This window comes from Meleagris gallopavo, chromosome 2, assembly GCF_000146605.3.
Source record: "Meleagris gallopavo isolate NT-WF06-2002-E0010 breed Aviagen turkey brand Nicholas breeding stock chromosome 2, Turkey_5.1, whole genome shotgun sequence".
Classification (NCBI taxonomy): Eukaryota; Metazoa; Chordata; class Aves; order Galliformes; family Phasianidae; genus Meleagris; species Meleagris gallopavo.
In genome coordinates, this window is record NC_015012.2 from 93,713,458 (window position 1) to 93,724,802 (window position 11,345).

At 42.0% G+C, this 11,345-nt stretch overlaps 1 long non-coding RNA gene across 1 annotated transcript; it reads right to left on the minus strand.

The window, feature by feature from the left end:
- LOC104909986 lies at positions 1-9,794 on the minus strand. The gene is made up of 3 exons (XR_004159002.1): positions 9,231-9,794; positions 6,914-7,417; positions 1-6,710 (listed from the first exon to the last, which is right to left on the minus strand). It is a non-coding gene; the product is annotated as an uncharacterized LOC104909986 (long non-coding RNA).
- Positions 9,795-11,345: the final 1,551 nt, after the last annotated feature.

The window sequence follows — 11,345 nt, forward strand, 5'->3', positions numbered from 1 at the left end:
CCTTGGATCCATGATCCAACCCAAACCATACTTTGATTCTGTGATTCTATGATTCTATGAAGAGAGGGAATTGCCTCAAATTGTGCCAGAGAAGATTCAGGCTGGACATCAGGAAAAACTTATCTGAAAGAGTGGTCAGGTGCTGGGATGGGCTGCCCAGGGAGCTGGTGGAGTCCTTCACCACAAACTGTTGACATGCACAACAATATGCAGTTTATTGGTGAACTGTTTGCTATTTCTTAGTTTATTTTTAATCAGTTACTATTAAAGACTTAAGCAAGGACAGACACTGGGAGGACACTGGCCCTGGGCTGTAGGAAGGAGCCAATATTTTCATTGTAAGCTTAGTTTCTGCCTTCCAGCAGAAAGACAGAATCCAGACTGCAGAATAAGGCACTAACATCTTATTGCTAATGTTTGGCTGGCTATGGATAATAGATTTAAACTGTTATAGTCCTAATGAGTTCACCACAGTAACTTAATTAAGCAATTGAACATGACAGGCAATGCATTGTAGGGGGATTATTGTTTGCCTTCAGTAAAACAAAAACAAAAACAAAAAAAAAGGGATTTCAGCTACCAAGAACCCTCCAAAAACAAATCTCCTGACACATCGCTGAAACTAAAGAAAACAGAAAAATTTTTATCTGCGTAAACCAGATACACATCACCAGCACTTTTCCGACAAAAGCTATAATATAGCTGTACTACTAATGACTTCCAAGTTAAGACCCTACCTTCAGGTTTTCATTAGGTGGCATCACATCGATTACAAGCAAATTACATGAATTAAAATAAAAAATGTCATTAATTACAAAATTTTACACTTAGGTCTTGGAAAAGGAATTCAAAAATTGAGAAGTCAGAGTTAAACCAAGAAGATCTGAAGCTACTGCTGTTTTTGGAGTTTTTGAGATCAGTATGCTGCTCACTGCATAGAGAAATAATAGACTTTGATTTAATCTGTTTCAGTCTGGAGCAGTGAAACAAAGAAAAACACGGAGAGTATTGTGTTTCAGCTTGCAACTGCAGAAGGTTTAGGCTACCTTTTCATCTCTGCTTTTCTACTTGAGCTCTGCTACAAGGCCTCATTGGGCTGTACTCAATCTTCAGCAGCAAAAGTGCACTGAAGTGTCCCTGCTGCATACTTGATTAGTGTCAGGTGCAGGTAGGAGTTAGGTGCAAACACATTCATCTAACATGGACTGTATTGGCACTGCACAGTATTTGGAAGACTATTCAAAGACCAAACTATGAATTTCATTCTAAACTTCATCCCTATGTGCCATCCCTACACTTACCACTGATGTAAAACCTATCAAATATCCCCCTCACATCTTATTTTTGGTATAAGTGATAAACTGTGTCTTCATAGCAGTGCATGTGTCCACTGAAGAACAGCAGATCAAAAGATGAAGATGTCCAACTTATCCCAGAGTTAGCAAGCAGACAAAATGAGGAAGACACCACTCTTATTTAGTTACACCTGAACAACCACTGATAGACAAACCAGTGCTGGTGAAGGAGAAAGGGAGCAGCCATGGAGCTTGGAGTCATCTTCATCTCACACCACACCTAGATGCTGCACAGACATTCCAGCAACCCCACCATCACAGTGAGAGCTGACATAGCCATTTATTTTCCTTCCCTGTTATCTGTCTTAATCACATTAGGAACACACTGTGCTTTCTATGTTTAGATCTCTAATTATTTTACTCAGTAGGGTAAGTATAATCATCCTCATTTTGAACCATTGTGAGAAGATGAAACCATTTGCCCAACATCTTACAGCAATTCATTTATATAGATGCTTTTATATCTATGGCAATCCTAATGATGCATTCCTCTTAGCAATATGTTGTAGCAATGAATCTCACACGTGAGCTGTGCCCCACATCTCACTATCAGTGCCTCCCAGCAATCTCCACAAAGGACCTGGGCCCACCTTGCACCAGAGTGCTGCACTGGAATGTGCCCAGTGGCTGGAACAAAGCTATCTGCCTCATTCTCTGCAAGCTGAATAACAAAATCTTTGAAATTTTTCCCTGTTCACTCTGATAATGCAGAAATAAAAACCCAGATGTGTGTGACATTTAATTTCTCCCAGTTATTTGTTCTCAGAACAAATACATCACTGAACTTGTCTTTCTCATGGACTGATAAAGTGGTGCATGTAGAAGTTAAGTAAGCTCACATTCCTTTTTTTTCAGCTCTCTTTTGTTGAACTGCTCTTAAAGAAGAGGATGCATAAAGGAACCTTCAGAAAAGTGTATGGCCACCACCCCAGCAGTGGTACATGTGTTCTGTTCAGCACGGTCACTACACTGCGGCACACGAAACCCCTGCTTCCATTCGGTGAGACTGACTTTTAAGAAGCTTTTCCATCAGAGCACACAATTTGGTCTGTGTGTCCTCTTTTGTATCCATTATTATCTCACAGTGTGGGCTATAAAACCAAGCTTCCTTCTGTGGTGCCAACTGGCATCTGTCACCGCTCGCTCCTTATCAGCTACCTCTGCCAGATCCCAGCATTAAACGAGGCCATGCCACGCTATCATTGGGATTAGAACTAATGCACTGAGTTCTCCCTGCCCTGTTTATTTTTATCAACTTATTTCAATTTCCAGTCTGGGCATTTGAGCTCCAGAAATTGTGGGTGCTGTAATGAGCAGCACATCCGCGCAGACGCAGATCCTGACTGCTCTCCCGCCTCAGTCTGTGCATTATGGGGAGGTGCAAAATCCTGCAATGAGGGAGCGGCAGCCCTACCAGGGTGCTTCCACACCACTGCCACAAGTGCCCAGGGGCTGGGAGGATGTGGGGACGCAGGGAAGGACAGCTGCCTGCCTGCAATGAGATTCTGCTAATGCTCTGCAGCTCCCGACTGGAAAATTTTACTCCTGTTTCCTACCCTAGCTGTGTCTTCACTGGATGCTGTGAGATAAAACAGACAAGCTGGTACCTGGATTTTATAACTTCCTCCTCTAACATCTAATGACAAAAACTTTGTGCGATCCATGGAGCAAAATGTGAATCAGGTCAGATGCCAGGGCTCAAGAGCAGGGATGTGGCCATGAGATAAACAGCTTGGTTCCCATGTGCGGAGGAAAGCAAACGCCTCACTGCAAAGACAGAAAGCATCTGGTGGCTGCTGAATGTCACTGCAGAGTGATCTCCACCCACTTCCATAAGTGTTCTGGACGCATCCATATCGCTTCTTATTGTTTCTGATGGAAATACATTGCAGTGTTAGAAAACATTTTCTTTCACAGCACAACAAATTTCTCCCCCAGTTTCTCCCATTACGTCCTTTCTTACTACTGCACAAAAGTCTTTAGCTTCTTTATTGTTTACACCTCCCCTAATTTTTATTTGCTTGTTCAGCCTCTCAGTCCCTCTCCACATACTTTAGATTGAACCCCGAAACTTTTTGCTGCATTAGCTCTCTGGTCTGAGATAATACAAATATGAGGCTTACAATGAAGAAAACGAAGTTTAAAAAAGTTGAGGAAAAAATAGAAACTAAGCAAGCTTCCAAGGTAAAATGTGGTGAAATTCTTCCACAGGCTGTTTTAGACAGCAAAAGTATGTACAAGTCCAGAAAGCAGTAAGATTCATGGAAGAAAACTGGTGCCAGTGCTACGAAACAGAAAGGTACCTCCTCTGGGCAGCTCAGCTGCACACCAGTAAGGATAGGAGGTGGATGGGGAAGAATTCCTGTCAGCTTCCTTGCTGCTACCCAAGCAAGGAACCTTGCTTTGGCCAAGGTCAGGCAGAGGCTGATGAACCAGAAGGACCTCTGGCCTGATTCAACGCATCAGCCCTTACGTATTTTTATTATCCATGCTGGATAGGTGGATTAGTTTGCTTCGATTTGTCTTCTGTATCAATCATAAACTGCACCCAGAGAACAAATGACTGTGTTCATCATCACATTTCTGGGACTGAGGTCAGGGAAGGAGTTTCAGAAGAGCTCCTTGAGGTATGTCCTCATGTAGGTAAGTGTGCAGCAGGGGGATGGAGGCTGCTGAACAGCCCAGCAATTGCACAGCCTTGCCTGCTGCGCCAGCTTGGTGCTGGAAGCAGTGTGTACAATTCAACTCCATTGGGCTCTGCAGTAGGGTACCTTGCTCACCAAAGCCCAGGACAGTGCTCCTTATGAGCAAAATGTCAGCACCCTGCAGTGCAACACTGTTTATGGCCGCTGAGTTGCCCTGCGTTCCCTGTGTGAAGTTTGTCAGGATGAGCTCCAGGTCACTGGCTGAGGTTTCACTAATTGAAGCTTACACATTCAGGCCACTGCTTTTTAGTTTCCTATTCACAGGCTCCACTTTTCTCACTTTCCTCTTTTTCTGTTTCACTCAGCTGTAATGCTTGGCTTGTATCATTCATGGCAGGAAGTAATGGAGGGTGGCCAGCAAAAAGTGAAATGGTCAATGGAGACTCATGGATACAAACTGGAATGGATTTCAGTTTTCTGTTTTCTTACGAAGTAACAGACAACTACACTTTTTCAGCTCAAGGAGTGTTTCCAGGTCTGGAGCCCCCAATGTGAGAAAGACAGGGAGCTGTTGGAGAGGGTCCACAGGAGGGCCACAAAGTTGATCAGGGGCTGGAGCACCTCCCCTATGAAGATGGGTGACCAATTACATGCTGTTTTCATGAATGTATAATGCGCTTTGTGATTGCCTAACTTGGACTAAGACAGTGATAAGCTTCTGTTTTCATCCATGCAATTCAGCCAAATTTTTGCTCTCTTTGTACCTAACAGCTTCAGTAAAGCAGCCCGTGCATTTGCTGCACTTGAGTCCCATCTCCACCTGAACATAAAGATTTGAGAACTGGAGAGGATATGTAAGGCACAATCACAAGCAGCAGACGTGGGCCCTTTAAGGATGCTGTAGGGTTTTCAGAAAGAATCCAACGTGTTTCCAGCAGATTGAAATATCTCCCTTTCTCCAGTGGGTAAAGTTCAAAGCTTCATTGACTCTGAAAGGAAGATATTTTCAATTCTTAATGATCATTGCCATAACTGACTCAGTTACAAGCAAAAGCCACAAAATAAATACTTTGTGCAGGTAGACTATTTTTCAAGGCAGAAATACTGCATATTTTTAATCAAAGATATCCAGTGCTTTCTCCATCCTTTGACAATGAAAATCACATCCTTAACTGTACTTCATAGGTCAGCTTTTCTTCCTGGACTTCCCTCCAGGATATTGTGGTGTTTATTGAGCCTCTGTTCACCAGTAAACGAAGAGAAGGACTGGAGTTCATTTTTCCCTAAGCAATGAAACATATTACTGAATGCTCCCAAGGCCAAATGCTGCCAGCTGCAGACGCTCCCCAGTGCACTTCAATCCTCTTTTACTGTACTTCACTTCCCCTTCCATCCCATAAAATATCTGGAGCAGACACACACTCTGAACTCATTCATACCTGCTGGGAACAATTTTCAAGAGCTCAGGAATAAATGAATCTTCTTCATCTATTTGTCTTCATCATATTAAACCAAAGTCAGATTACATTAAGTTACTTATTTGATCATATTAAAATCATCTTAGTATATGCATCTGCAGTACTCAGCAACTTATAAACATGTTTCATGTGTGAGATATATGTATAGTAGTTTTGGGGGATACTGAAGGACTGACATCCTGATGTGTGTTTGTACACACAGGATCAGGGGCACAGCTTTCTGGAAAGTCATTTCTAGACAGGAAAACGATACGCTACGTCTCACACTGTGACAGATCTTGTAGTAATACCAAAATCTTCAAGAAAGATCCTGTAAGAGTGTGACTCAGACCAGTCTTGACTGTCAGCATGAGTAAGGGATCAAATACTCAGAAAAAAAAGGGAGTATCAAAGCGAGGAGCCGCAGCTTCATTACTGTTCTGTGGTGCATGAATCCAAACACATCTGCCACCTGGCTGACATAAAAGTGGGGAATGGCAAATAAAGGGAAAAAAACAGGTAAGGAAGGATGTGAGATGGACTACTTAAGGAATTCACATAAATGTGACTTTGTCTAAAACCAGATGAGCAGAGGTAAAACTAGTAAAACAGAATAACTCATGGAGAACATACTTGACATGTCCAGCCCTTGCAGGGATTGGAAAAGTCCTGTTTCGAGGATTTGTATTCTTACCATAAGATCATAGTTGTGATTTTTTGGGCGATGTTCATATAAAACATGTTCTATGGTAAAAATATTGAAAAAATAATATTTTTCACTAAATGGGAATTTCTTAAAATGTTTTCTATTTTCAAGCACAATTTTAGAATTATATACCAAGCTTCATGTTCTTTATTGTGCGTGTGAATTCAGCAGGTTTTCTATGTTATTTTGACTTGATAATTCAAAATTCTATTTCTGTGTTTAGTGTCATATGCTGCCTTATGTGTTGTTCTACCAGACAAACAAAAACTATTTTTAATCAAATCAGCACACTGACATGAAGTCACCAGCTCCTCATGACTGAGGAATACTTTTCTGATATACTTGCAAAGTTACGCATACATTATGTATTTTTCTACAGAAATCTCAAACAGAAATTGTTCTGAAATCCAACAAAAGTTGACCTGTTGGCATGCTGCATCCTTCAGGGCATACAGGTCAGGGAATCCTCTCAGCCAGTCCCAGGAGGTACTTCAGCTCCCCAGTGCCAAAGGACAAATAGAGGGACACACATGACCTCCTGTGACAACTGAACAACCACATGAGACATTAGTGCTGTCTGCTACAAAAAAGTACAGCTACTGTTAACCATAGAATGGATTTCAGGAGGGTTTGAGCTGGAAGGGACCTCACAACCCACCCAGCCCCAAGCCCTGCCGTGGGCTGGTTGCCCCCAACCAGATCAGGCTGCCCAGGGCCCACCCAACCTGGTGTCCAGGATGGGGCACTCACCGCTGCTCTGGAAAGTTGTGCCAGGGCCTCACCGCCTCCAAGAATTCAGTGGGAATTGATCAGCTCTCACAGGCCTCTGAGGGAGCCCTTTGGTGCTGGTACTGCCCTGGCACAAACCAGCCATTGGCCTCGCTTATGCTGGTCCCTGAGGATGCTTGGGCAGGAGCATCTTTGTTGTTTTCTGCTCTTCACAATCCCTGCTCATCCGGCTTCACGACGCCTTCAGAGACGTGGAATTAAAGAGCTGTGCTCAGGCACCCGGCTTTCGAGGGGCGGGATCTCCCTCTGGAGGCCTTCAGCAGCAACTGCTTCTGCCAGGTTTCACAGACCTGGGCGAGAAGTCTCGGTAGAGCCAAAATGCTGCGACAAATCCAAAACTTTGCACCCGACTGGATTTCCTTGCGTTCTGCTTCGCCTCGCAATCCTAAACCTCCTGTCTAATGTGGATGTAATCTGCCAGCAGCTTCAAAAGTTCCTGGACACATAGGAGTGTATATAAAGACCCTTTGGAAAAGGAGAGAGAAGAAGTAATCTGTATTGAGAATTTAGCATCAACCTTTAATATAGTAAAGTGCTAGATTAAATGTATTTCATTTTGTGCCTTCCTCTCTTCCCGAATTCCATGTTTCACTTTCACTTCAAAACAACTAATTTTCTTGAGTCTCTTGAACTTGTGTTGACCACATATGGCAGTTTCCTGCAACAGGAACACGTTCCATCTCATTACACTGACACTTGTAAGGGATCTGCTCAGACTGAAATTGTAATAAATTGTAAAAGCCGTTTGAAAATACATTCCACTACGTCAGTACCTGTGAATGAGTATATAAGAAGTTTCTGTGGACTTTCAGACATTTTATTTGATTCAGGACTAAAGAAGAATTAGCCTTTCAAATTCTAGCGGTCAGCACACTGAATGCAAAGTAACCAAAAAACATCTTTGAAGATGAGTTTTTTTTTGTTTGTTTGCTTTTTTTTATTTGCATGTGTGTATTGTTATTTTTTTTTTAATAATGATAGGTTTTTCTCAGACTTTAAAAGTATATGTAAATTTTAAAATGTATGATAAATATCAACTCATTATCTGAAAGGAGAGATTGCAGTAAGAGTTCATGCATAGCCATAAATAAAAACGAAACTACTGCTTAAGCAGTAACAATAAGTCTCAGGTAGAAGTCAGTGGAAGTGAAGGTGTCGGTGGCTTTGGAATCAAGAAGAAAGGAAGCAGAAGCATTTCTGCCCCTACAAGGAGGCAGACACGGGTCGGGTCACTGCGAGGCGCTGCTGCCCCAGTTCTGAGAGCTGCGCTGGGAACAAAGCAGGGGTTATGCTGCGAGATGGACGTACATGCTTGTCTGAACCAATGTTCTTTCAACAACAAAAAGCATTCTGCTTAAAGATTACACCATGCTGAGTGGCTGCCGTACATTCCTTGGGAAATGCCTGGCTTTTCATGCAGCTGCAGCTGGTTTTGTGCTGGGCACTGGAGCTCAGCATGCATTTTGCAAGTTGCGATGGTTTGGCCAGCAAACTTTTCATGTCTGATTTTGAGCTCTAAAGCTGGTCACTTTGGTTAAAAGGAATGTTAGATCTGTACAGGCAGCCCCATTTTCAAAACAGCACCCCAGTAATGGCACAGAGCATGCAAGGAAATATTTCACTCCTGCACTTGTAAAGATGGCATTTTGTAAAGATGATGGCTGAGTCATAAAAGGAAGTAATCATTGTTAGAGTCATTTATGCACCTAGAAAACTGTTACCAGTAGGTGCAACTTGTTCTAATTGCAGTGCTTCAAACCTCGCATCAAGCCAGATGCAGGTTAACAAAAAACAGCTAAACAGTTTGAAGCAGGGCAGGAATCCTGGGGAGGGTTTTCGGGGAGGAGGGTGAGCACACCCGTACATCTCATTTTCTCTTCTAGGCTAAAATGACCACAGGTTTATTGTCTTTACTCTAACTTTCAAGATCTTATCTTTCAATCAGACCAGCCACTGCTTTTGAGAAGAAATAATTAAATTAGTAGCAGGTAGAAAAAGAAGAATGCACATACTATAGCCCTGAGTAGAGCATGCTGGCTGAAAGCAGTTGTCCCAAACCAGTGCCACTGGAGAAAGCTACTGACTCCACTGTGCTTTGATCCCTTCTTTTTCCATCAGGGATTAATATCACTAGAAGATAAATAACATTCCTAAGTAAACTTTTGAAATAAAAAAAACCAAAAACAAACAAACCAACAACAAAAAAACAGTTTCCACATTTGGTCACTAAGAACAGATTAGTAGAAGTAACATTGCAAATGAGAGGAATGGCACTCACTCTATAATATCCACTAATGAGGCATTTCTGAGGCTTTGATGCCTCTTCTAGGTAAAATCAACCTCAGTGCAGTATTTCTGAAGTCATCCATCTCAGGAGACCTTGAATAAAGAAGAAAATATGTCTAAGCATTTTCACACGTACATGCAAGGACAAATGTGCTACCTTCTTCTGTGACCATGTTTTTCTCTGGGATTTCTGTTCTATTCTTGATGAAAGCCCTGGCACACCTCAGTATGCACACTACTGAACAGTACATCCAGGGGGATGTGGTTATGCAGATTGAGTTTAGCATGCTTAATTTGGTTTTGTTCTTTCCATCCTTGCTAGGAAATCCCAAAGACATGTATATTAGGTTACAAGATAGTAAGTGGTCCTTATAGTTCTTCCAAGATGTCTTTGTAGAAGAGGAAAAGAGCACAGAGACAAACAGCACTTCACCCCTTGAACTGGGGAGATTATAATCCTTGCAGATTATTTAAAAATTAAATTAGAGGAAGGCTGTTCTTTTGTGATCAGTTGGAACTATAAAGCAAACCACCACTCAAATAAGTGAGTTTAGGGGATTTTAAACACAGCAAAGCCATTCCCATGGTCAACTGCTGCCAAAACACAATCCTGCAGCCCTGCTCTCCTTCCCACCTGCAGTCACACAATGCCCTTGTACTTATGCTTGCTAGATCCTATCACAAGCTGGTTCAAAAATCAGAGCTGACACCCTGCCTTCCAGAAAATTCAAGCCACATTTTGTTAGCTTAGCATCCTTGCACTATGTAGTCAGAAAAACACAAGTGCAAGGGAGAATGTGGGACCATGTGTCTACAGTATGGGATAGAAAAAAGTCAAGGTGTCCATTCTGGTTGTAGTCACTGCCTCTGCTAACCTGGATCGCCAGATTGAAAGCTACACCTTTCTGCCTTCTGTTTCCCTTTAGTGATTGATTTTTGCATAGGCTTTCCCCATTGGATAAGGAATCATTTAATGTTTGCATCTATAGTTAAAGTCCTCTTCAATCAGTTTAAGCCACCTTTCTCCCAAGTAAAATTAAGGATTGCTTTGTGTCTTGCAGACCACAGACTTTCTACATCTGGCTTCCTTCACCAACAGAAGATTAGCTGCCATCAGAGGACTTGGAGAATTTTTATATACAATTCCTTCCAGCATCACACAAATGAGAGAGAACAACTACTGTCTGGACATTCAATTACTCCTTCCACCTGCTCTTCAGACCTCTAAAGTACATTGATAAGGCGTGCACCAATAATACTGAAGGTCTTTGCTGGAAATTCTGCTGATTTCTAATACATCCTTGTATATATGTTTGCCAAGATATCATCAAAGCAGACTGAATGTAAAATTTTCTGTATCTCTGTCCTCAGCAGTTGTAATAAACCTGCATATCCTTCAGAAGGGTAAGGCCATACCAGCAGGGACAGCTCTCCTAGACGCATTTAAGAGCTGATCACCAGTAGGGAAGGATCTCTTCTGGACATCCACTCCACTGGAGGTTCTCATGTGAGCCCAAGATACAGTTGAGTGTACCTATCATTTCTGTTTCCTGCTTTGGTGTAACAACATCATAGCCAAGCTCTCTGTTATACCATACCATCTGTATATTCATTAATTGTACACTGTTATACCATAATATCGGTATATTCATTAATTGTACACTTCTGCTATAAGTAAATTCTCCCTCTCCTCTGCAAGCATCATAATGAATCAACATTCTGAAATTTGTTCAAATGACTACAATTCTTATGGCTTAAAATCTGGTGATGATCCTTCAAATTCAAAGCACGTAAGCAGTTATAAGAAATAATTTAAAGGAATGTTAAAAGGAAGAAAAAGAAAACTTCTCTGGAAAAAATAGTGACTGTAATACAAACTTCTAGCAACAGCAAGGCAGAGTCTGCACGTTAACAAGTGAGCAAACCACACTGCCTTTCTCCTGATGTATCTCGCTGTGTGTTGCAAGGATGAAGGTCCCCAACTCCTGCAAAACTTCCACTGGCAACTTCAATTGTGCAAGGACCTAAAGCCAGACCTCAGCTTTAAAGATAGAAATCAAGCCATGGGCAGCAGATAAATATTGTAGAAACTTGAGGTAGATCTGTC